The sequence below is a fragment of the Mustela lutreola genome, chromosome 12 (genome assembly GCF_030435805.1).
Source record: "Mustela lutreola isolate mMusLut2 chromosome 12, mMusLut2.pri, whole genome shotgun sequence".
NCBI classification, from domain to species: Eukaryota; Metazoa; Chordata; class Mammalia; order Carnivora; family Mustelidae; genus Mustela; species Mustela lutreola.
In genome coordinates this window covers 90,930,240-90,955,316 of record NC_081301.1, presented here as the reverse complement: position 1 = coordinate 90,955,316, position 25,077 = coordinate 90,930,240, and the positions used below count along the sequence as shown (strand labels likewise).

Genomic DNA, 25,077 nt, shown 5'->3' with positions numbered 1-25,077 from the left:
AAAAAAAAAAAAAAAAAAAAACAATGACAAAGCAGAACTGGGTGCAGAGACAAGAGGAGAGTTAGTGTTTAACGGGGATGGAGTCTCTGCCCGGGAAGATGACAAAGTTCTGGAGAAGGAGGGTGGGGATGCTCGCCCAGCAACGTGAACGGACTCAGGGCCACGGAAATGTACACTCAGACATGGTGAAAATGGGGAAACACAAGCAAAAGGCACCCTGACATTCAGGTGAGTGCTTCCTGTTGAAACTGCCCCCGTACCAAGGGAAAGGAGGCCCCAGCTCCTTCCAAAACCAACCACTGGAACATTCTAGGCCCACTGCAGGGGCTACATGGAAGAAAGGGGAATTGCAGGCCCAGAGCTCTGGGGGAAAAACCGAATGTTCCTGAGGGACGGCTTGCTCTGTGGAGCCTGCGTGTCTCGGTAAAGCCAGAATCCCCTGCCAGTCCTCTGAGGAAAGGACCGATCGCCCTTCAGCATTTGTGTCACTTGCAAAATTCGTAGGTTGAAGTCTTAACCCCCAGTGTGATGGTATCTGGAGGTGAGACCCTCGGAAGGGAGCTGGGTTGACGTGAGGTCAGGTCGTGAGGCACGGGTGCTCCCAGAAGAAGAGGGAGAGGGAGCAGAGCCCTTCCTCCCTCCACCACACAAGGACCCAGCAAGAAGCACCCGCCAGGAAACACGCTCCCTCTCGCTGTCCCCGGAACCCACCCAGGCAGCCGCTGGACCTTGCCCTCCAGCCTTGATCATGGGGAGAAGCGACCAGGCTGTTAAACCCCTCCAAGTCTGGGGCCTGTGTCACAGCAGCCTGAGCTATGACGGGTCTCCTCTGTATTTGATCTGTGCTGGCACCCACATTCAGTTACCGGCTGAGACCCATTACCGTCCAGAGAAAAGTTCCTAAAATGACCCGCTCGAGTGCAGGGACTCTGGGCACCACAGCGAAGGTGGGCATCCAGATGAGCTCTCGCTCCTTGGGGTCCCCAGACATATGGCAACAGCCTGGCTCACACGGACACACGGACCCACACGCACGCAGAGACATGCCAACTGCTTCTTCCACGTTCTCAGGTTCTTCAGAGTAACGCCGAGGACAGAGGCCAAAAGGCCGTCGTGACTCAGAATGAAATGGTCTTCGGGCTGCCGCAGTCTCCCTCCATCCTCTCAGATGCTCCGCACTCGGAACATCACCAAGGCTGCTGACACGGGATTTTCAACACCGAAGAATGGACCAGGTCACATCTCCAACGGGTCCGCTTCCCCCCCCCCCCGGCCTGGGTCGCATCTCCAACGGGTCCGCGTCCCCCCCACCGGGTCGCATCTCCAACGGGTCCACGTCCCCCCGCCCCAGGTCGCATCTCCAACGGGTCCGCGTCCCCCCGCCCCGGGTCGCATCTCCAACGGGTCCGCGTTCCCCCCACCCACCCCGCCGGGTCACATCTCCAACGGGTCCGCGTCCCCCCACCAAGCCTCCGCACCCGCCCGGCCACCTAAGAGTGTTGCTTTGGGATGACGGACCTAGTGAATCGCGCTCCTCCTCCCTCCGGACTAAATGCTCTGACTTGTAAGCCAGTCTTGTTCCCAAAACTGAACAATTAAGTACTTTTTACCTGTTTTGGTATTTTGTTTCTCCTCACTGGAAAAAAACAAAAATAGTAAGCCTCACATTAGCAAACTCTGAGCTGAACCAACCTAGGTCCGTGTACCTCTGATTTACACAAAATCCCAATCGGTTTTCCTTAAATGCTGCATAATTCACCTTTAAATGCCACTGCAAAATTGGTAGTTAATGTCCACACCAACAATAAAATAAAATTAAATTAAATTAAAATAAAAAACCTAATTCTCCCTAACACCAACATAGATTAGAAAACCCTTAATAATTAGAAGTGTCCCAAATAAAACCTGAATATCAAGTCTGATCAAAAGAGGAGAAACATCAAAAAATGGACACACAGGCATGTGGGATTTAATATGTGATAACGGTGGCATTTCCTATCAAAGGAGGTAAATGGATTACTCAGTAAGTGGTTGTGAAAACCAGCAGCCATCTAAAAAAAGCATATTGGGATCCTACGTTGTAAAATAAATTCAAGATGGATGAATAATGTAAGTATAAAAACTAAAAGCAAAGAAGTAAGAAAAGCAGCCCTGGACAAATAAAAGACAGTAATTTTAGAGTAAGGATGGCCTTTTCCTCTTTATGGTATTAAATTCAAAGGCCTTAAAACAAGGCACCTGACAGAACTGTCTGCATGGAGAAATGTCACATAAACCAAGTCAAAAGATGAGCAGTGAACTAGGAACATCTCCATCTCTCGTCACACGGGGCTCGTTTCCCTTAGACAGTAAGTGACATGAACTGGTCACTCACAGCCCAATGGCGAAGGACAGAACAGTTCAGAGGAAGGTAAATAGGAAGAGCTCCTCCGGGCTCAGGAGGGGACGCTCAGCCTCCTAAGTGACAGCAAACTAAAACCACAGGAGCTGCTGTTTTTCCCTTATCAGATTGGCGAAGAGGAACAAGCGTCACAACCCACCATGCCAGTGAGGATGGGAACAGACAGGCACTTACATACCTCGCTGGTGAGCGTACAGACGTTAGCACGGCTTCTACGGAAGACACCTGGGGCGGGATCTCCTCCCAGGACAAACGCCACGTACCCTTCCACCTGGGGACCCCAGAGTTAGGACTGTATCCTATGTGAGCAAAATAATCTACGTGCAAAGTCATCTCTTGCAGCATTGTAGCAAACGGCAAGATCAAAAGGAGACCTACTTAACAAAACAGAGTATCTGTAAGAAGAAAATACTATGCTGCTCTGTTTAAAACTATAAAAATATAAGAAAAACTCTACCTATACAGAGGAAATTTCAAGATGTTTGGTTATAGGAAAAGGGCAAGGTGCGTAACAGTATGTAAAGTATGTTATGGAGGGGTTGAGGGGGAGGTTGGGTGGCTCAGTGAGTTAAGCCTCTGTCTTCGGCTCAGGTCATGATCTCAGGGTCCTGGGATTGAGCCCCGCATCGGGCTCTCTGGTCAGGAGGGAGCCTGCTTCCTCCTCTCTCTCTGCCTGCTTCTCTGCCTACTTGTGATCTCTGTCAAATACATTTTTAAAATCTTAAAAAAAAAAAAAAAAGTACGTTATATGTGGGATTTTAAAAGGGGGTAGAATATGACAATACACACACTTTATTTAGTCTTTTTTTTTTTAGTATTTAGTGTTTAATGTTTTTATACTTTTTTATTTCATGTTTTTTACTTATGAGTATCTTTAGAAGCAAGAACACTGAATGCTCCTGAGGAGGGAATATACGGCTAGTGGCAGGAATGGGAGGCTTTTCACTTGACCCTTATATATCTTTTAAATTTGAGCAAATAGGCAGAGAGGCAGGCAAGGAGAGAGGAAGAAGCAGGCTCCCTGCTGAGCAGAGAGCCCGATGCGGGGCTCAATCCCAGGACCCTGAGATCGCGACCTGAGCTAAAGGCAGAGGCTTAACCCACGGAACCACCCAAGTGCCCTGTGGATACGAATTCTTATACACCCTTTATGCCCAAAGGTCACTTGAAGGATCTAACGATAAAAGGCATAGTTATCGTCAAAGAATAAGAAGAACTCCCAGGTAACTTTTCATCAAGTGAAGGCTGGCGGGAGGGGAAAGGAGAAGAGGTCTGGATGATCTTACCTACACAGTGAGGCACAACTGACCTACACAGTGAGGCACAACTGACCTACACAGCGAGGCGCAACTGACCTACACAGCGAGGCGCAACTGACCTACACAGCGAGGCGCAACTGACCTACACAGCGAGGTGCAACTGACCTTACGACTTAGCTCCTGGCATCCTGGTAGCCAGAACAAAAATGGAAATACGATGAGTTACACAACTTCCATAACTGGCGGAAGAAATTAAAAGTCCCTGTTCATCAGGGAAATAGATTTTCTTTTCGTAACATGAATTGAAACATACATTTCCTTACAGGAGGGACCGTGAACGGCACAGTGAACCCGTAGGAGCAGCTCACTGGACACGTACCTACGAAGCCCCTTCTGGGTTTCCGGGCTCTGTTCTCAGAGTTTGGGGTACGTGAGCCAACAAATCGAGTCAAGAGCCCTACCCCGGGGAGGGCCATATTCTGCTGGGGGAGACGGACAGTAGACATAATCGGTAAGTTACAGGATATGCTATTATGCTACGGGGAAAAGGCCAAGGAAGGACTCAGGGGGACGAAGGGCGGCAGGAGGAGGCTGATTTCAATTCTGAACCAACAGTCAAGGTTCTGAGTTGGGGACTCGAGCGCTCAGCCTGAGCAGGAACCGAGATGAGAACAATGTAGGCAGAGACGCAGCCTGTGCAAAGGCCCTAAGGGGAAGCACACAGCCAAGTGTGAGGAAGACCATGGAGAGCCCCGCTGTCGAGCAAGGGGGCGGGGGAGTACAGCAGAGGAAGTCAGAGACTACCCAGGGCCCAGGTCAAAACAGTCCCAGAGTTTACTGTAAAAACTTCTCCTTTTATGCAAACAGGAAGCCAACAGAGGGTTTAGCAGAAAAGTGCCACCACCTGACCTTTGCTTTTAATTTTTGTTAAAGATTTTCTTTATTTGAGAGACGGGGGAAGAGAGAGCACGAGTGGGGAGAGAAGCAGAAGGAGAAGCAGACGCCCCACTGAGCAAGGACCCGACACGGGGCTCGATCCCAGGATGACCAGAGCCGAAGGCAGACGCTTAACCGACTGAGGCCCCAGATGTTTTTAAAGAACCACGGCGGAGAATGCACCACGAGGACAGACGCAGGGAGACCAGCTGCGGGGCTGCTGCTGCGATTCACGCGAGAGAGAGAGGAGGGTGGAGGTGGGGAGGGGGCGGACTCTGGGTAAATTGCCAAGGCAGAGTCAGCAGGATCTGCCAATGGACTGGAGTGAGAGAAAAAAGCGAGTGAAGAGGAATACAGAGTTTGAGGGTTTTGCCCACAATAGAAACAGGAAAGCCTGTGGGAAAAAAACCAGTTTGGGGAAAAAGCAGGAATTCTGTTCTGGCCACACTGTGGTGGCCACAGGAGACTTCCAGGTGGAGACAGGAGGAGGTGGTTGGACGAGCAAGCATGGATTTCAGGGGGAAAGTCAGAGCCGGAGAAATCAATGCGAGACTCACCGCAGTTATGCACCGTACTCGAAGCACCGAGCGCGCGCGAGTCTGCGGAAGACAGCGAGGACGGAGCCCTCGGGCCTCGGAAAATCAAGGAGATGAAGCAGCAGCAAAGGAAAGTGGAAAGGAATGACCCGTGAGCAAGGAGGAGAACCTGCAAGTGTACGGAAACTGTAACACGGACATGCTTTATCACGTCCATCAGTAACAGCAAAGGGCACCAAGTCCAAGTTCAGGGGAAGCACGCCTTCGAGCAGCTACAGTGCAGCAGGCCGGGCGTGTAGCTTCTGGCCAGTTCCGTCTTGAACACCGAGAGCCGTGGACACCGAGGGAGGGCGGTGAAGGAGAAGCCAGAGCAGGTCACAGACCAGAGGCCAGGAGAGCACAGAGAGGCACACACTCCCGGCCCAAGGAGTGTATCACCGTCTGCAGAGGGACCAGGGTCAGATGTCAAAGCAGCTCGTTGGAAAATATGAACTCCAACCCCAAAGTTGGTGTGCAGGCCCTTCCCCAGCTGCTCCTGCCCACGTGCCCGTTATCCCACTGCCTCCTGCCAGTTTCAACCCACTCGCAGTCCTGGGCCTGCATCGCAGACCGCATAGCACACCACGAGCCCCTTCTTCGTTAGCAAAAGGGCCCCGACAGGGTCTCTTGCCTAGAGTCTGAGTCCAAGAGCCGGAGACCCCAGCAACCCCTGAGCGTGCACATCTATTATTGAGAACAAGAGAGACAAAGGGCAGACCGAGGGGTGACTGAGCTCTCCTCTCTCTGCGCACACTTCATGTACATGAAGGGCCTTCTTGAAATGTTTGAACGCACCAAGTCATGCATGTATATCCAACCTCACTCCAAAGAGGGCTTCAGGCAGCTTTCAAAACTAGACTGAACTGTATTTACCTTAATTTTAAAAACAGAAGAAAAATATCAGATTCAGAACAAAGGAAAATATTATGGAATAGTAAACAAAGTCTAAATTGGGGAAAATGACGATCCTGAAGGTATACACGGTTGTTTAACAGCAGCAGGACATACATTTGGTCAAACCATAGTCTCATATGAGATTCATATCGTTCAATAAATCACCATTTTCTAATACTGGGGCCTAAGGCAACTTTTCTAATGCTTCTTCATAAAAGGGCCCCTAACAGACACAAAAGACATGCACTGTGTTAGGGTCTCTTGTGGCTAGTCCTTAAATTATTTCCTGTCCCTCAGGACATAACACATGCCAACATGATCAGAGAAATCAGAGGGAAAGGAAAAGCAGCATTCACAATCACCCAATACTTGATTGGGACTGGTGTGTAGAATCCTTTAGAATTTCATAAATGGACACTATGTCTCAAAACCTAGTTTTCATTAATACTTGAGGTTGATTAAGTGTTATCCATTGAGGACTGGTCTGCTTACCTTAAAATCCAGCCAATTATAGTTAATAATGCTGGGTTATTTGAAAGTTGCAGAGAATAGATCTTAAAAGTCTTAAAAGTTCTCGTGGCCCCAAAAGACCCATGAAAAGATGCTCAACGTCACTCATCATCAGGGAAATACAAATCAAAACCACAATGAGATCACCTCACATCCGTCAGAATGGTAATATCAACAACACAAGAAACAACAGGTGTTGGCGAGGATGTGGAGAAAGAGGACCCTCTTGCACTGCTGGGGGGAATGCAACCTGGTGCAGCCACTCTGGAAAACAGTACGGAGGCTCCTCAAAGAGTTAAAAATAGAAATACCCTAAGATCTTGTAATCATACTCCTGGGTGTTTACCCAAAGGGTACAAAAACACTAATTCATAGGGATACAAGCACCCCTATGTTTATTGCAGCATTATTTACAATCACCAAAGCACGGAAGCAGCCGCAGTGTCCATCCACAGATGGATGGATAAAGAAAATGGGTATATAAACACAGTGGAATATTACTTGGCCATAAAAAAAGAATGGAAAACTGCCATGTGTAACAACACGGATGGATCAAGAGAGGAGAGGTAAGAGAAACAAGTGTCAAAGAAAGACAAATACCATATGATTTTACTCCGATGTGGAATTTATGAAACAAGTGTACAAAGAAAAAAAACAGACAAATCAAGAAACAGACTCTTAACTACAGAGAACAGACAGGTGGTTACCAGAGGGGAGGTGGGCAGGGTGATGGGCGAAATAAGTGAAGAGGATTAAAGAGTGTATTTATCATCGTGAGCACTAATGTATAGGACTGCTGAAATACATAAAATATATATATTTAAAATATATATATAATACATATAAAGCTATATATAAAATATATATATAAAAATACATAATATACTGAATATACTATATTGTACTTCTGAAACCATCCTAATACTATGTTAACTAACTAGAATTAAAATTTAAAACTTTAATAAACAATTAAAGTTCTCATCACAAGGAAAAAAATTTGTAACTACGTGTGGTGATGGGTATTAACTAGACTTCCTGGGGTGATCGTTTTGCAAAATACACAAATACTGAATTATTATATTATACAGTTAAAATTAACACAATGTGTCAATTCCATCTCACCTTTTTAAAGAATAAAGCAATCAGAAAAAATCTTGGCATTCTTATCAAAATTACAGAAACTAAGGACACCTGGGTGGCCCCATCAGTTGAGCAGCCGACCCTTGATTTCGGCTCAGGTCATGATCTCAGGGTCATGAGATCAGGCCCCCAGTGTGGCTCCGTGCTCACCGGAGGTTTTCTCTCTCTCTCTCTCTCTCTCTCTCCCTCTCCTTCTGCCCCTACCCCCACTCATGCATGAACGCTCTCTCTCTCTAAAGTAAATAAATTACTTTATTTTAATTCAGTTAGTTAACATGTAGTGTATTATTAGTTTCAGAGGGAGAGGTCAGGGATGCATGAGTTGCATACAACACCCAGTGCTCATCACATCAAGTGTCCTCTTTAATGCCCAGCCCCCACCCATCTCCCCCCATGCAACCCTCAATTTGTTCCCTAGAGTTAAGGGTCTCTCGTGGCTTGACAAAAGCAGAGAAGGAGACAAGTCATAACAGCCTCTTAACTATAGAACATAAATAAATCTTTAAAAAAAAAAAATCTATGCAAGACTCTTACCTAAACAGATGCCTTAACTCCACTAAAGGCTGCAAGAATGAAACTCTTAAGAATGGCCAAGGTTCCCTGCCTGCCCCCAAAACAGGGTTCTGAATCTCCCCAACATGCATACGGGAAAATAACCACTCAAGGCACTGACATTTTTTACCTTGCATTAAGAATAATTGCAATTTGTCATCTTTCTTCAAAGGATTCTGATGTCCTTTTTCAACACTAAGGCAGAAATTCCCCAGTAAGGATATCAGCAACAGCTCAGCAATTTCATTTTGCAAGAAAAATACCAGGACAGATTGACTAAGCCCTAATAAATTTCAGTTCAGAAGGCTCCTATTTTTCTCTTTACATTGTCATCTGCCTTTGAGTGGCTGCCAAAACCATATTAATTCAGGCAATTAAACAAAAGACAATCAACCAATAAGATAGCAGTAACACAGAGAAAATCAAGATACAAAAGTCAAGAGAGTAAGAAGAGTAACTTCTTGTTTAAATGCAGATCCAGACCCTTAAGAAACAATGAGTGGAAAGTTCCCAAACTGTGGGTACAGCTCTCCAACTCATAAAAGATTAATCAGTCCTGTATAAAAATGAGACCCTGTCTTCCATATGTAGGCAGATTTCTGAAGCACAACTTTCAAAACAAACCCCCAAATACAGATGTCATCAATCGAAACTCTGTTTCTGAATCAGCATACAGGCCATTAAACCTCTTAGAATTAAATATTGTTTTCCATTGTGGTAAATTGTGGTTTTGTTTCAGTCATCTGCTGCCCTCCCTGCAAAAGGAACAGACTTCCCATTGTCACGTGACTTGCAGTGTCTCCAGATGGAAAAGTTAATTTCATTTCCCTACTCCGCTGTTGGTAGGCTTAGCCACGCAACTTACCATAGTCAAGTGAATACGAGGACTGACATACAAATGGAAGCATTAAGAGCCACGAATGGATTGGCGGTTTCCTTTCTCACCCTCTACCATATCCCAGAACGGGACGGCTCACGCAACCCAGATCTGGAGCTAAAATACAGAAGACCTTTGGAGCAGAGCGAAGAAGAAATTAAAATGGTGTCTTAGGTCCCTGAGTATCATGTAGCCTAAGCTGAGAGATGAAACCATCACTTATTAAAAAAAAAAAAAAAAAAAAAACCTTTTAATGATCAATGGAATAATTAGTACCTAGGGCAGCTGAATGAATGCAGAAAGACATGCAGGTCTTACCGCCAGAGAATTTCCATGACCATCCGCAAAACATACGTAATAAACTGGAAATAAGGTCTTTTTCTAATTAAAGTTTTTACTTTATAAATACGTGCTTTAGAAAGAGAGAGAAAACTTCAGTTACTTGACTGACCTTTAGAAAACCTTGTTGAGAACAACGGTAGGTTCCAAGAAGATAAGGTTCAACAGCTCACCCTTCCTAAGACACATAATTAATCTCTAACTAATTGGGGGATAAAACAAGAATCAAGGTTATAAACTTAACTGGCAAACCAGTCTCCCAGCAAAACAAGGAAATGTAATTGTCTGGGATTTTATGGGATGCAGAAATCAATCCCCAAAAAGTTCAGGTTCATGTTAGCCTTTTCGTATTAGCCTCTGCCTGGAAATCTTACCTATATGAATAAGACCTGAGCCATTAAAACCTAACTTGATGAAAATTACTAGATCTCTCAAACTTTTTTCTAGAAGCCAAAGAAAAACAATGCTTAAAGACTCTTCTCATGGCTACTCTGGTGAGCATATACAGCAAATCATTTAAAAACTTCACTGCCAAAGGAAAAATTCAGCACAGTCTCTTGCAAATTTGTGATGGGGCTAGGGCAAGCTGGATGACCAGAGAAACTCCTAACATTTACTAGGACTAAGCTGACCCAAGAGTGGGAGAGAGATAATGCTATACTCTGCCTTGAAAAGTCCTGAATCTGGGGGCCATGGTTCCCTCCACCATGGTTAGCAAGTCCACAGTAATTAACAGGAAGGCTATTCACACTAAGTTCAAATCAAGTTAGGAACGCTATTTCCTACAATTGGACAGAAAATTACATCCGGAAGGTGTGAAACTTCATGCATTTGGGAAACTTTTATAGTCCCCCAAAGATCCAGGGTAGTAGGTCCCTCGGCAAGGCTAGTTTGTGAGGGATCTTGACAAAGCTTAGCTCAGGAACACTTTGCAAAATATCAGGGTCAAGCTGATGGGGTGTTTGGAGACAAACGTGAGTCTGACTTTGGTTGTGAGGTAGCAAAGAATTTCCTGGGGACTCCTCTTCCCTGCTTTAAACTGGGGCTAGAAAAAAAATCAGTGGGAGCAGACATTCAGCAGGAGAACACGTGGTAGCATGGAGACCATTTTCTTCCCACACACATTTCCCTTTTAGAAAAAGCCACCCGTTCTTAACCTTGGCTATTTACTGTGGTGCTTCCTACACAACCCCAGCCTCCTTGGCCACAGCTGATGGGATCACAGAATGATTCCTCTTCCCAGGGAGAAAAAAGGAGGCATAGGCTAAGCCCAGTCGCAGGGAGGGAGAGAGGGCTAGAGCAGCTAGGTTAGAGACGGGAGTCAGGAGAAGCAAGGGCTGGGCTGCCATTTCCTACCACAGGTGAGCTGAAGCAGAGAAAGGTAATCTGCAGAGAAAAGCCAAAGTATGGTGCAAATGCTGGAGACAAGACACCATGAGTGCCCACAGGAATCCGTTTCCGGTCCTCACTCCCAGTAGGACTGGCTGGGCTACTGTGGTCTGGTTGGTTTCCCAAAACTCCTTGATGATGCTGGTTTGTCTAAGTCAGTTTAAATGAGTTTCACTTTTTACGCAGCCAATAAGCCTATCTGTTTTACCGTAAATCCTGAATTATTTATTTTTAAATGTTTGATCTTAATAAACTTCCAAAATGAGGAAATGGCACCAGGTGTTATAAGCAACTAATGAATCAGTGACCACATCAAAAACTAATGATGGGGGCGCCTGGGTGGCTCAGGTCATGATCTCAGGGTCTTGAGATCGAGCCCCGCTTCGGGCTCTCTGCTCAGCAGGGAGCCTGCTTCCTCCTGACTCTCTGCCTGCCTCTCTGCCTGCTTGTGATCTCTCTGTCAAATAAATAAATAAAATCTTTAAAAAAACAAAAAAACAAAAAAAAACAACAACAAAAACTAATAACGTATTATATGGTGCTAACTGAACATAATGGAAAAAAAAGTACAATGAAGTAAAAATAAATGAATAAATAAATAAATAAATAAATAAATAAATAAATATCTGGGGCGCCTGAGTGGCTCAGTGGGTTAAAGCCTCTGCCTTCCACTCAGGTCATGATCCCAGGGTCCTGGGATAGAGAGCCCTGCATTGGGCTCTCTGCTCAGTGGGGAGCCTGCTTCCTCCTCTCTCTCTGCCTGCCTCTCTGCCTACTTGTGATCTCTGTCTGTCAAATAAACAAATAAATAAAATCTTTAAAAAATATATAAATCTTAAATACTTATCATGAGGAATTCTTACAAATGAAATACTCATTTCATCGGCAACTAGGTCAAAGATAGAGAACTTCATCCAGACCACAGAGCCCCTCATGTCCTTTCCTAGTCAATATACCCCTGACCTTAGCCCCCCTGCCCTATTCTTCTATTCACCAGTGATTATTTTTGCCCCTCTTTGAGCCTCATAAAAAAGAAATCATACAGGGCACTTGGGTGGCTCAGCTGGTTAAGTGACTGCCTTCGGCTCAGATCATGGTCCTGGAGTCCCAGGATCGAATCCCACATCAGGCTCCCTGCTCAGCAGGGAGTCTGCTTCTCTCTCTGACCCTCCCCCTTCTCATGTTCTCTCTCTCTGTGTGTCTCTCTCTCTCAAAGAGATAAATAAAATCTTAAAAAAAAAAATTTTAAAAAAGAAATCATACAATATGTACACTTTTGGCTTCTTTTCCTCAATATAAGATCTATAACATTACTCAATATAATGTCTCAATATTCATGTTTTTCTGTGCAGCACCACTTTGTTCTTTTTTATTGCTGTGCAATATTTCATGCATAATCCTGCCACAATGTATTTACCCATTCATGTGCATTTGGACTGTTTCTCTTAGTTTCTATCATTCCATTAGGAGTGATCTTGCAAATGCTTCTAGTGCACATATACACTCATTCCTGTTGGACACATATATCCAGGAGGATAATCACTGGATCACAGGGTATGTATTTGTCCAGGTTTTTTAAGTCCAAAGTGACTAACCAGTTTATACAGTTTATACTTCCACCAGCAGCTAATGAGAGCTTTTCCTATCTCCGCTAATATTTGGTTATTAGGGTTGGTTGGTTTTAATTTGAGCCATTTGAATATGTGTTGTATTTTATAGTAGTTTTAATGTGCATTTTCCTGATGACGGGTGATATGGAATACCCTTCTCCCATTTTTAAAATGAGGTTTTGTTTTTCTTGTTGATTTGTAGTTCTCCCTGACATATTCTGGACAAGCCGCTTATTGGATATATGACAAATACCTTCTACTTTGTGACCTGCCTCTCCACCCTTCATGTATGCTGCTAAATGAAAGTTCTTCCTTTTAATGAACACAAGAAAAGGCAAAACAGTGCATGTTGCTGTGAGAAAAAGACCCAACCTCTGGGTCCCCACAGTCACTGATTTAAGAAAAGCTAAGTAGTTAACGGAATGGGACCCAGCTTTTGCACAGGCCTTGGACTATGAATACAATGTCACTCTCCTCACTCCCCCAAAGCTTCAGATACAATGAATCACTGATTCAACACCCAGCAGTGTTGCCCACAGTTTATCAACAGTATTTATGCATTAATCTTAGAAACATTATTCTAGATGATGAATGGCCTGCACCACTTCAAAGACCCATGCCATGTTTCCAGCACAGCTCTGCGGAACCAGCATTCGTATGGAGACATTGCCCGAAGAGAAGTGCAGAGCACCAACTTGGGGTCCCAGGAACGCATCTCATCTCTCCCCACCCCAGTGCCTCCAGAGACTAGTACCCCAACCTCAATAACCAGGGATCCTGCATAACCACTGAGCTTCCTTGGCTGGGGCAGCAGGCAGGGCAACAGGCTTCCCAAGTGATGCAGATTTCAACAAAGCTCGGGCGAGGCACACATGCCCATGACCTGGTTGATCAGCTTCGCTTCTCTGTATAATACATCTTGTTACCCCCATATCACGGGCCGAGACAGATGCTATTCCTCGGGCAAAAGTGTGGAAGACCTCGCAGAGAGGAGAAGGCACTGCTCGGAGTCGGGGCTCCTGCGCCTGTCTCTGCCCTTTCGCTTGCTCCCAGGGTTCTCCGCTCCACTGTGCGCTACCTGGGACCGTAACCCCTTCTCTACTCCTCTGGCCCTGGGCAAACAGGACAGTCTTTTATGATGCTCTTTCAGGGAGTTTTAGAGTCAGGACATACTGTATCTTAGACCCGCCTTCCTTTGTATTCCCCCCTACGTCCGCTGCCTTGCCTCCCCTCCGCCCCACACTCACACACCCAAGACACACTTAAACACCACCGCAGAGTAAGATTGTTTCCTTTCAGACACAAGGAGGCAGAGGAAATAGACCCCTGGCAGGAAGTGCAAGGCTGGGACCCAGCAGCCCAGGCTCCTGCCCGCTGCCCTGTGTGGAATCGGATGCCTTCAATCTGAGCAGTCCAAAAACAAAGGTAAGAAACAGGGAAGGACGTTGGGGAGATAAAGCTGCGCTGGGCCATCGAGGGTCAAGGAGAGAAAGAGATGTTGAGGACCAAACACAGCTTCCAGGCACTCAGCACCCCGAACCAGCCTGTGGGTTGGTTCTGTGAGGAACAGCTTCAAGTCGGGACTCCAATCAGATCCACAGGGAAGCACAGTTATTTGGTCAAACGGGATGTGAGGCTAGAGGCTCATAACACTTTTTCTTTGAAAGAAAAAGTTCCCAAGAAAACGATTCCTAAACTATAGAAATGTCGTGCCCTTAAACGGTATTTCCCCACTTGCTGGCAAAGCTGATGGACAGGAAAAAAAATGACACCCTCCCCCCCATTGTAGTAAAGCTCCTTTCTCTGATGGTTCTGGATTGGCTCAAAGTCCTCCAGGTCTTCTTACTCATTCCTGACTTCAGGAGGTGAGCAGCTGGCACACCCTTCCCACCCCTTCCCAGCGAGCCGAGCCGCAGGCGGCACCCAGCCCGGCACAGTAGCACTCTGTTTCCCAGTGAGAGACACTTTCTCTGGAAGGTGTGAAAGAGCTTTATGAGCTCAAGGGATGTGACTAAAGGAAAAGCAAGTCCTTCCAATTAGGCTCTCCCAGTTCCCGTGATTATCCAAACAGTAGCCTTTTGTTTCTAGGGGCTGGCTAAAATAAGCCTAAAAACAAACAAAAAGAGACAGTTTTCTTTCTCTATGAACCTAAAAATTGATTAAAACGCTCCTGGGGGCGTCGGAGTGGCTCAGTCCGCTGAGTGTCCAACTCCTGGTTTTGGCTCAGGTCCTGATCTCGGGGCCATGGGATCGAGCCCCGCGACGGGCTCCCTGTTCAGTGTGGCTGTGCTCGGGGCTCTCCCCTCCTTCCCCCCGCTCCTTCCCCTGCTTGCTTGCTCTCTCTCTTTCTAAAATAAATAAATAAATAAATAAATAAATAAAAATAAATAAATAAAGGGAATTTTAAAAATAATAATAATAAATAAAAGTAGAATTCTTTTTAAAAAAAGGGGGGATCACCTATGGAAAGCTGTATGTCCCACCTTAACACCGGAGTCATTCCCCAGAAAGGGGGGGGCGGCGGGCGGGCCAGGAAGTTCTTCATCTTTGAGCATCTCACCTCTTCCTTTGGCTACTGCCTTTTCCCCTACTTTGGTGCTGCCCTACTCTGCATGTCTTATCTCTATTTTGTGTTGAACTTGCTGCTTTTTTTCATACTGAAGAGATCACATGGCCCCAAGAGCCATAAATAAATGGGAATTGAATATAAAAAATTGAATATAAAAAAATTATTAAAAAATTGAATATAAAAATTTTCCTGACAAAACAGAGTCCACTGAACTTGGGGAGGGTACCTTATAGGATCCCCGTGCCCCCAAGTTCACACACACACGTGCAGGAAGGGTGTATAGGGAGGAACAGCAGGGAACAAAACTGGGTTCAGACGGATGCCTGGAGGGGGAGGGGCGTGGTACAGCATGCCACATCTTGTTAAAGACAAATCTCTTTCCAACCAAAATGCTTCAACTATAGCTGATGGAAGCAGAGAACTCCTTATTACCTAAGGATCAATGAGATACCAGACCGTGAGCCCCTTGACCACTGCCACAGTTGATGGGTCGGACCTCCATGCAGATCTGGCAACTTCAGTATGTGGTGGATATAATTATGCATATTCATTCAACAAACAGTTCTGAATGCCTACAAAGTGTGACCTAGTCGTTCTTCTTCTATTTCACGACGACTCCGTAACTAGCCCCCGCTGCTGTTCCTCAGGCAGGTGCCTCCCTGCCTGAGGGCAGGGCACGGGCCCTTCTCCGCTTTACAAACAATTCTCAGATCCCACTCCAGAGCCACAAGGACTCCCCTTCCTCCTGCCAACAAAAACATACTGGAACACAAGTTCACGTGACTTCATGAAAGGATTCGTCTTGAGTTCCCTCAACTTAAAAAATAATTTAACAATATACAAAAACTTCCATAGCAGTCAACTATTTGAATTGTATCTCCTAATTGTTACTGAAACCCCACCCAGGCTAAGAAACTTTGAGTTGCAGGAAGTAAGCTTCCATGATCTCTCTTCCAACCTCCTCTCCTTGACAGAGATCCTACAAACTGTACCCCACCCCCAACACCGCTCCCGAACGTAACCCTGAAAGGGGATCCAAAGGTGGGTCTCTGGAGGCAGAGAAATCTTCTGCTCCTGAGGTCAGAAGCCTGGGTTTTCTAAAGACCCTTTAGGCTATGCCACCCAGGATTTAATCTTGCCACCAACAGGCCAAACAGTACCACAAATACCTTAGAGGTGCTGAAGACAAACAGCGCCTCTCCCTTGATCAGCAACGCCCCAGTGATATATAATGGGGAGAGAACATTTGCACCAAGTACAAAGCGGGGCTGCATTCCTAAAGAGGGATACGATCCTCAAAAAGAAACACCGGAGAAGATAAAACAGGCCCCTTAAACGGAAGCTGAGGGATGAAATTTCAAAAGGAAATAAATCAAAACAAACGGGCATATCAAATCATTTTAAGTTTCATCCAAACCACTCACTGCATTTTCTTAAAAATGGCAAAAATTCCTGGCCAAATGCAGAGCATGACTTAGACAAATTCTCCTACAAAAATGTCGCAGTAAATGCCAAAAACCAGTGGATTGACTTAAACCAGCAAAGTGCAAACAGTAAGATGACATGAGCAAAATCCCAGCTTTCAAATATACCGAAAGCCTTAATTCTCAGAACTGGTAGAAAGCATTCGTAAAGTTTTGTTAACTTTTACTATGAGCCCATCTCTTGCCACGCATCTCCTACCAAATGAGAAGAGAAAGTCCCATGAGAACGGAATTTTACAGCATGGAGAGAGAGAAGAGCTAGACCAGTCAAAAAGCTGACATATAATCTCTAAATGAGTCTTTGAACTAGTCTAATGGTGCGTATCTCGCTATGCTCTGACATACAGTACAGCACATGTTACAGGAGCCCTTTTTGGGGTGCTCATCTTCATCAGTCTGGGGAATTCAAGAACAGGTACTGACCTGCCGGCTAAAACAAGACAAAGGGCAGTGACAAGCATCAGAGCCAGTGGAACTCACACAGCACCACGAGAATATCCATGATACCCCGCTCCGGCCGTCTCTACCACAGCAGACCTGTGAGCGGTCCGGCCACCAGCTCCGCTCCCGGGTGTGCGTCCAACACAACTGTATACACACATCGGCCAGAACACGGGTGCAGACTGGTTTGTGATAGCCCTGTCCGTGCCGGTCCCAAGTGGGAAGCAACTCAATGCAGGTCTCTAGGAGGAGGAGTCATTGGTGGTACAGCACACCATGGGACACAACAAACCAACCACAAGAACACTCCGTAGCCAGATAACACAGCACAGCCCGAAGCAAAGAGAAGCCAGACACAAAAGGATACACACACTGCGATTAAAAACCTTCACACATAGACAAAAGTGACCTAGGATACCAGAGGGTTACCCCGAGGGTGTGGCTCTGTGTGAGGGAGAAGAAATGAGCCAGAATTTGATAGACAAGTGACTCAGAGCATCACCTAAGAGGGACAATCAGCACCCCTAAAAAGGGCTACCCTTAAGCAGTTACTTCTACAGGAAAGAGCAGTTCTGTTGAGAAGGGTGGAGGAGAAAGGGAGAGGGGTTGGCAGGGGAGAGGAGAGAAAGAAAGAGGGAGTACGAATTCAGCTCGATTTCGACCTTCGCTCTAATCATTTTTTCATATTTTTCCCAAGGTCAACAGTGAACAAGTCAGAATCACCAACAAAATCTGAACAAATTCAGCCAAAAACATAGTGCAGATATCAACACATTTACATTCTTCCCTCTAATGAAGCCAAAAATTATATAAAAAGGAGTTTTATCTGCAATACACGACAATGTAAACCAACAAGAATGGAGGTTTTTGTGTGCTTCTCAGGAGATCAGATAATTATAAAAAGGGATTAGTATGTCTTCTGAGGGTTAAACTAAGCCCCACTTCTCAATTCCATTAACTAATTTAAAAAAAAAAAAAAAAAGCCAACCTTCCAACAGAGCCACAGGGTTCCTGACACTGTCTGAAATATGTAACTGTTTCCAATTAACTGATTGCTTCTGTAATGAAAAAAGCATGAGCATACTTAGTTCTGATAGGTCCTTCTGGTGTATGTATCCATACACAAATATACAACTCAACAGTGTATCTGTTTGAAGATTCCTCATCAGTGAGAACGAATTCATACTTGAAACATAAAGCTCAAGGAAGAAAAAAGCAAACAGGCATCCAAAAGCCAAAGAGAAAATAACTGCTGCTTTAGGTCACCTGCTGTGCGCCTCAGGGGACATGCTCCCCAGCAATTCACACATCTAGCCAGTGGAGGGTTTTTATAAGAGCCTCTCTGTTAGGTCTCCTCTTAGTTCTGTTCTTTTCTACTAAACACACACACACACACACTCTCTCTCTCTCTAACAAATCTCGTTTCTTCATGGCCTTGTCAAGTACAGAATGGTTTATTTAAAATTATAAAGGTTACTGAAAAAAAGAGAATTAAAAATAACAAGATAGGGGCGCCTGTGTGGCTCAGTGGGTTAAAGCCTCTGCCTTCGGCTCAGGTCATGATCCCAGGGTCCTGCGATGGAGCCCCACATCAGGCTCTCTGCTCAGCGGGGAGCCTGCTTCTTCCTCTCTCTCTGCCTGCTTCTCTGACTACTTGTGATCTCTGTCTGTAAAATGAATAAATAAAATCTTTAAAAATAATAATAATAATAATAATAAGATAAAAATAATCTAATAAAATTGGAAGGCGGAGGGGAGAGGAAGAGAGGAAAGATGAGGATAATACTAATTCCCTTTCTTTCTTGGCAGGAATGAATGGATACTGCCAAATTTGTTGAAATCAAGGGTACATGATGGCAGCTGGTTGCAAATCTGCTGACAGTCTTCCCACTGAGTGGCAGGTCCATGTCCCCTGTCCCTGAGTCTGAGTCTTTGTGATGGACCCAATCAATAGAGACTGGTGAAAGGAAAGTCATATTTATAACCTCTGAGACTAGGTCATAAAAGGCCACAAAGCTTCTAACTGGTTCTCTTGAGGCACTCTAGCTCAAGTGAATTGTATCTGTCCATCTGGAGACTATTTGGGGATGAGATTAACATTTTAATCAGTGAACCCTGGGTTCTTAAAATACATATTTTTCTATGAAAATACATACATCCTATTTGTTCTGTTTGTCTAGAGAACCCTGATTAATACATGAGGGAAGCTGGTGGCCATGTGAGTAGTCCAACTACCTAGGACCATCAGGCTGAAGCTGTCATGTGTAGTAGATTCTCTGGGCAGCGATCAACACTGAGCCAGCCCTCCAGCCATCCCTGCCAAGGAATGGGACACGGCAGCAAAGCCTTCTAGGACCTTCCAGACCACCCTGTTCACCAGGGGCGTGCTACACAGAGACCTCACCACCACAAAGAGAAGCAGCCAAGCCCTGCCTGAATCCCCGACCCACAGAATCCAAAATACCATGAAACACCTGTTCAAGCCACTGAAGTCTGAGGTCATTTGCTCAATGACAACTGCCAAAAGAATTAAAAATGGAAAGAGTTAACAGTAACACCCGATAAGAGACTGTAGCTGAACAGGGATCAGAAAGGAGCCCTTTAAATGCTTCTTTGTTTAAATGCTTCTTTGTTGTTTGCATTATTCTATGTCCAAATACTATCTTAGAAATTTAAACAATTAAAAATTAAAGAAACAACAGTGAATGTGTTTAGCATTTATGGTGTACCAAGTAGTCTTCTAAGTGCTCTCTATGGTTTGGGTTTTCGTTTAAAGATTTATTTACTTGAGAGTGAGTGAGCAAGTGTACAGGAATGGAAGGGCAGAGGGAGGGGAAGAGAATCTCCAGCAGACCGAGCTCGGAGCCGGACGCAGGGCTGGATCCCAGCACCCCAAGAGCGTGACCTCACCCGAAATCAAGTGCTGGACACTCCAAATTCAAGAGCTGGAGACATGCCAGCCCCCCTCTATCATTTCAACTCACTTAATTCTCAGGTGACTCCATGAGGGGAGTGCTTTTGTTATCCCCTTTTTATAAATCGGAAACAGAATCACAGAGAGGTTCAGTAACTTTGGCAAAGATCACACAGCAAGCAGCACAACCTATATTCAAATCAGCAAGTCCGGGTCCAGAGCTACAATATTTCCACACAGATCATGGGGCTGCCTCAGCAGCGAGAAGTCACTGGACAGAGAGCATGATCTCAAGCTGCCACTCCCCTGAGTCTCCAAGAGCGTGACCAACCAAATATTACATCCTGCTCTACCAGACTGCCTCACTGCTTCTAAAGCTGGGCCCTAAAATGCAATGCCCTTTGCGCTAATCCCTACCACATAATTTTTCAAGGCCCAGTCTCCTTCAATATCACACAAACCTCTCAACATTATATTTTTCACCCCTTACATGTCCAGAGTGAGCCATTACTAGCAGATACTTCCATCCTTTTGCATCCTACCACAATTCTGTATCTTTCTACCTCCCCACTTGCCATGAACTCTGCCAGGGTCTAAGTCTCTGAATTGCCCCCACCAAGCCATGTGTAAAATAGAAACGTCATTATTATTTACTAAAGGCAAACTGCTACTGGCTTATTCTACATGCCAGGTGGTGAAGCAGCCTTTAACTCAGGCAGAGTTTTGCTGCATTTTGAGAGGAAAGAGTGCGTTTAGAGCCAGAGCTAGGCAAAGCAGCAGTCCGCTACATGGTCACCTTTGGCAAGTGTTCGTGATCGAACCCCAGGATGCTGACTTGAAAGTAAAAAAGTTTTTGCCCTAAAAGCTCTAATTACTTTTTCTGCCTTTATAGTAGTTCACTGATTTTCCCTCTATTCCAGAGAAAGAAGACAAAGACCAGCATCATTTCCACTGTCCAGGATGGCCTGTGCACGGTTCAGCTCTCTTCTTGAGATAACTCAGTGGTGTCTTCTTCGGAGAAATCTACTCCCTTGCCAATTTCTAAGGATCCCCTAGAGCTCAGCTCAAATCTTACTTTTCAGGGAAGCCCATTCTAACCATTCAGGCAAGAAAGACCGCTCTGGATTCAGAACTCAGAGAAATACTCAATATCTGGAAAATGAACGAAACACTCCTTTGTCACATGTAAGGAATCTGCCTAGCTGGTGTTCTTAATTTTTCATACATAATTTCCGGACAACCAGCAGCTTAATGGTGTGATTCCTCTGGTACTCCTGAAAAGTCCCAGCTTAGTACCGTGGCAAAAAGCATCACATAAAGAAAAATCATAGGTGACTGGCAAATGAAATTACAACAGTCCCATTTACACTACTTAAAAAGCAGGTATCGGGGTCAACTTCACCGTTACTTTGAAAGCAATTTAAACCATTAGGCAAACGCCTTTTTGTGGGTAACATATTAGCAATTTATAGGTTACTTTAATTCTATACTAGATTCAAGGACAGCTGAGGTCTGCCGGTGGTACTTTAACAACAGGACCAGAGCCATAAAAAACAAAGACTCTAGTTTATGAAATGATCCCCAAAGGGGGGGGATATATGCACAAAGATGGTTTCTTTAGGAATATATACCAGTTCAAGTCCAAAAAAAGTAATACTCATTTCTAATGCTGGGGGCACTATTAAATGGAAGCCTGCCCATGGGATTGTGGATGTGTGCAGGAATTAGAAAGTTACGGAGATTGAAACAATATTAAGACAAACAAAATACCAAATTGACTATCAGGATATCATACAAACAGAAGCCGCCATGGAAAACACTAGAAGTACACACAACTAGAAAAATCCATCTGCTAGACTGGGACACATACGGGTCACCCTTCGCCCATTTGTGAAACTCTGTAGATTTATCGTTCTTCCAGTTTAACACAGGACAGAACTCTCACATGCTGCTAGTAGAGTATTGACCAAATGACCGCTTGGAAATCTGTTTGGCACAGTCCTCTAAACTGAACAGTCTAGAACTCACAGTGCCGCTTCTGAGAACAGACCCTAAACAAATGTGCACAGTTGTATCAAGAAGTGTGCTAGAATGTTCACAGCCACACTGCTGGCCATGGATAAAACGTGGAAACCATGTAGATGCCCATCAACCCTAGAATGGATAAATTACTCGGGGGCACAGTCACACAATGGAATATTGGACAGCAAAGATAATGACTGGATCAGAGCCACACGCGACATGGCTGTATCTCACCAGCGTGATTTTGACAGAAAGAAGCCAGATTGAAAAACACACAAACAACATGTACTAGAGGATACCCTGCCCACAGAGCATGAGAACATCCAAAACTGATCTATGGGTTGGGACACTGGTTACCGTGGGATGAAAAAGGAATGGGAAAAGAGCAGAAGGGGTCTTCTGCAGTCTGGCAACCTCCTGTGCCTTGATCTCAATGCAAGTTACAAGTTTATGTTCACTGTGAAAATGCGTCATATTAGACATTTACGACTGGTAGGTGTTATATAGTTTAACAATTATTTAAAAACAAGACAAAACAAAACAATAGAGATTATAAGCGAAGTCACCTATGCAACAGAGGCATAAAATGTCCCGAAACATTCGAAACCAACCTAGCTTCTTTGACTGCAGGGCAGAAGTATGGAGGTGGCTGTCATTTGGGCAGCTGCAACTCTAAAATGAGACTTTTACAACATGCACAAATAGTCCAGCAAATGCCTGAGTGACGTGTCTGTAATTTTTCCCTGAGATTCCCCCTTGCTGCTTCTGAACCCTCATACCCTACAGGCCTCCCCTCCCACCTGCACAGCCCCTGTCAGCCCTTCACCTACCTCCTCCTCCATTCCTTGAATTTACTCCAGCTACACCCCCTGGCCACCCTCCTTCTCCTCCTCTGGACGAGGGGACTAAGGCAAGAGCACATCAGCTCGTGGTACTATGAGTGAGCAAATACTGACTCTCACAAAATGAACCTAGGTCTTGACTGTATCGATTCCAGGGGCCATCTGCCTGTGGTTTATTTCTTTGGGGGCCAGTTTGGATGATTTAAAACAAAACTATTTTTTAAACATTGCTCCTTTTCTGCTCTATCATCTCCACCCCCCCTCCCCGAAACACATACACACACACACACACACACACACACAAAACAGAACTCACTTTTGCTGGAACTTCAACTAGAAGTGTTCATGCACTTGACAAAGTGCCCCCAAAGCACCCTTGTGCCCCCCAGGGGATAAAATGCATCCCTCCTGTTATTGTGTTTGAAGGAGGCCATCATTCCCTCACGGGGCAAATTCTCCTGCATCCTTAGACACTAATCTCACCTGAGACAGCCCCCACTTATTCTTCAACTGCCTCATCAGCAGCACCTTCCCCCAAATCCATTAACTGAAGAAAGTCTGAAGTTAATAATCTCTTCGTGTCTAATTCTATCTCTATCTTGGGAAAACCTCCTTAAAATGAAGGAGGAAGGCTGGGCGAGGTTGAAATGAGGAGACTGTTCATGGGGACGGGGGTTCTTTTGGGGGTGATAAAAATGTCCCGGAACTAGTCGTGATAACGGTGTAACTTAGTGAATATATGAAAATCCATGGAACTGAGCAGTTTACAAGGGTATATTGATGGCATGTTTATCGTATCTCAATTTTAAAAATAAACACAACGTGAGAGTGCCCCACTCCTCAGCAGAGAAAGCTGGATGAAACGAACATTGGTCGATGAACTAAGCATCTCCTAAAAATCAAGCTGACTAAATCCACGAACTAAAAAAGAGGAAGGGGGTTCTGATTTCCATCCAACTCAGAGATGCGTGGAATTAAGTTGGGACCAGAAACTGCACAACTACACAATTACACTGGATGATTACCCTTCCTTGTTAGTCTCAGGGCTGTCGTGCTGATGTATTTCATTAATTAATACGACGAGACGAACCCCGCAGACATGAGGTGCAGACAGCGAGCACTGGGGGACGCCACAGACTGATCGGAACGCGAACTCGGCCGAAGCCCTCACCGGTCACCCCGGTGCAGAGCCGCTCCCGCCGACCCGCAGGACCCCGAGAGAAGCTGCCTCCGAAAGTTCCCCAGGGACCCAGGTGGAGGGGGCAGAGTGAGCAGGGGGCGGTGGCAGGCTTGAAACGGAGCGCAGGATTCCGTAGGTTTCTGCCCGAGTGGCCCCGCGGAGGGGACGTCGGGGACCAAGTCCGCTCAAGGGCACTCGCACCCTCCGCCGACCTGACGCCGCGGACCGCCCAGAAGCCGACCGCGCCGTAGCCCGGGTCGCGACCCGGAGGCCCCGACTCCCCCGCCCTTCCCCCACCCCACCCCCCCGACCCCTCTGACCCCAGCCGGCCGGAGCCATGTCGGAGTCGGCGGAGGGCGACCGAGGCCACCTGGCGCTCTGGGACACAGAGATAAAGAGGTCGACCGCCAGTCCCCCTGCGGAGCGGAGCCGAGAACTTCAGCCGGCGCCGCCTCGGGGAGGGTCGGGCACCCCGTCCCGGGCTAGTTCAGGGCCCGGGGGACCCTCGCGCGGCGCGCTCGCCACCCTCCCGTCCCCAGCCCGGACTTTCCCGCGGCCGCAGCGCGCGCCAAGCAACCTCTCTCGGACCCGTCCCTAGGCCCGCCCCGAGGCGGCCGGGGGAGGCAGGGCGAGCGCGAGCCCGCGGGGCTGCCCTCCGCCACCGCCACGGCCGCCGAGCGCCCCCGGCGCGCGCCAGGTTGGCCGGCCCGCGCCAGGGGGTCGGGGTCCGGGCGCCCCGCGCCCACCCCGCGCGGCACAGGGCGCGGCGCAGCCCCGGCTCACTCACCTCCGGGCGCGCTCCCCAACCTGCGGCGCCCGCCCGGCCGCGGCTCCCGGACCTCGGCGGAGGGGGCGGGGCGGAGAGGGCGGAGCCGGCCCCGCGTGCGAGCGCCAGAATTAAACCCCGAAACGGACTGCGGCGCTCCGGGCCCTGCCGCCGCCGCCGCAGGGCCACCGAGTCCGGGGAGGCGGGCGAGCTTCGGCCACGGCGCGGGAAACGACCGTGGCGGCGCCCCGAGGCCGGGCGGGAGGGCTCCCCAGGCGGCTCGGGACACCTCCGGGAACCCCGGCTTTGCGCCGCGCCTCTTTGTACCCCGGGACCCGGCCGGCGGGCTGGCCCCAGTGCGCCTGCGCGCCGCTCCG

The 25,077-nt window shown here is 46.7% G+C and overlaps 1 protein-coding gene across 2 annotated transcripts in view; it reads right to left on the bottom strand.

Annotated features, from left to right (window-relative positions):
* Positions 1-24,832, bottom strand: part of KANK1 (KN motif and ankyrin repeat domains 1) — a 193,539-nt gene extending 168,707 nt beyond the window's left edge. Inside the window, exon 1 of one of the 2 annotated variants that reach the window (XM_059143268.1) lies at positions 24,722-24,832. The gene's annotated coding sequence lies outside the window, so the exon portion shown is untranslated. The remainder of the gene's footprint in view (positions 1-24,721) is intronic. The other variant, XM_059143270.1, reaches the window with a different exon arrangement.
* Between the last annotated feature and the right edge of the window lie 245 nt (positions 24,833-25,077).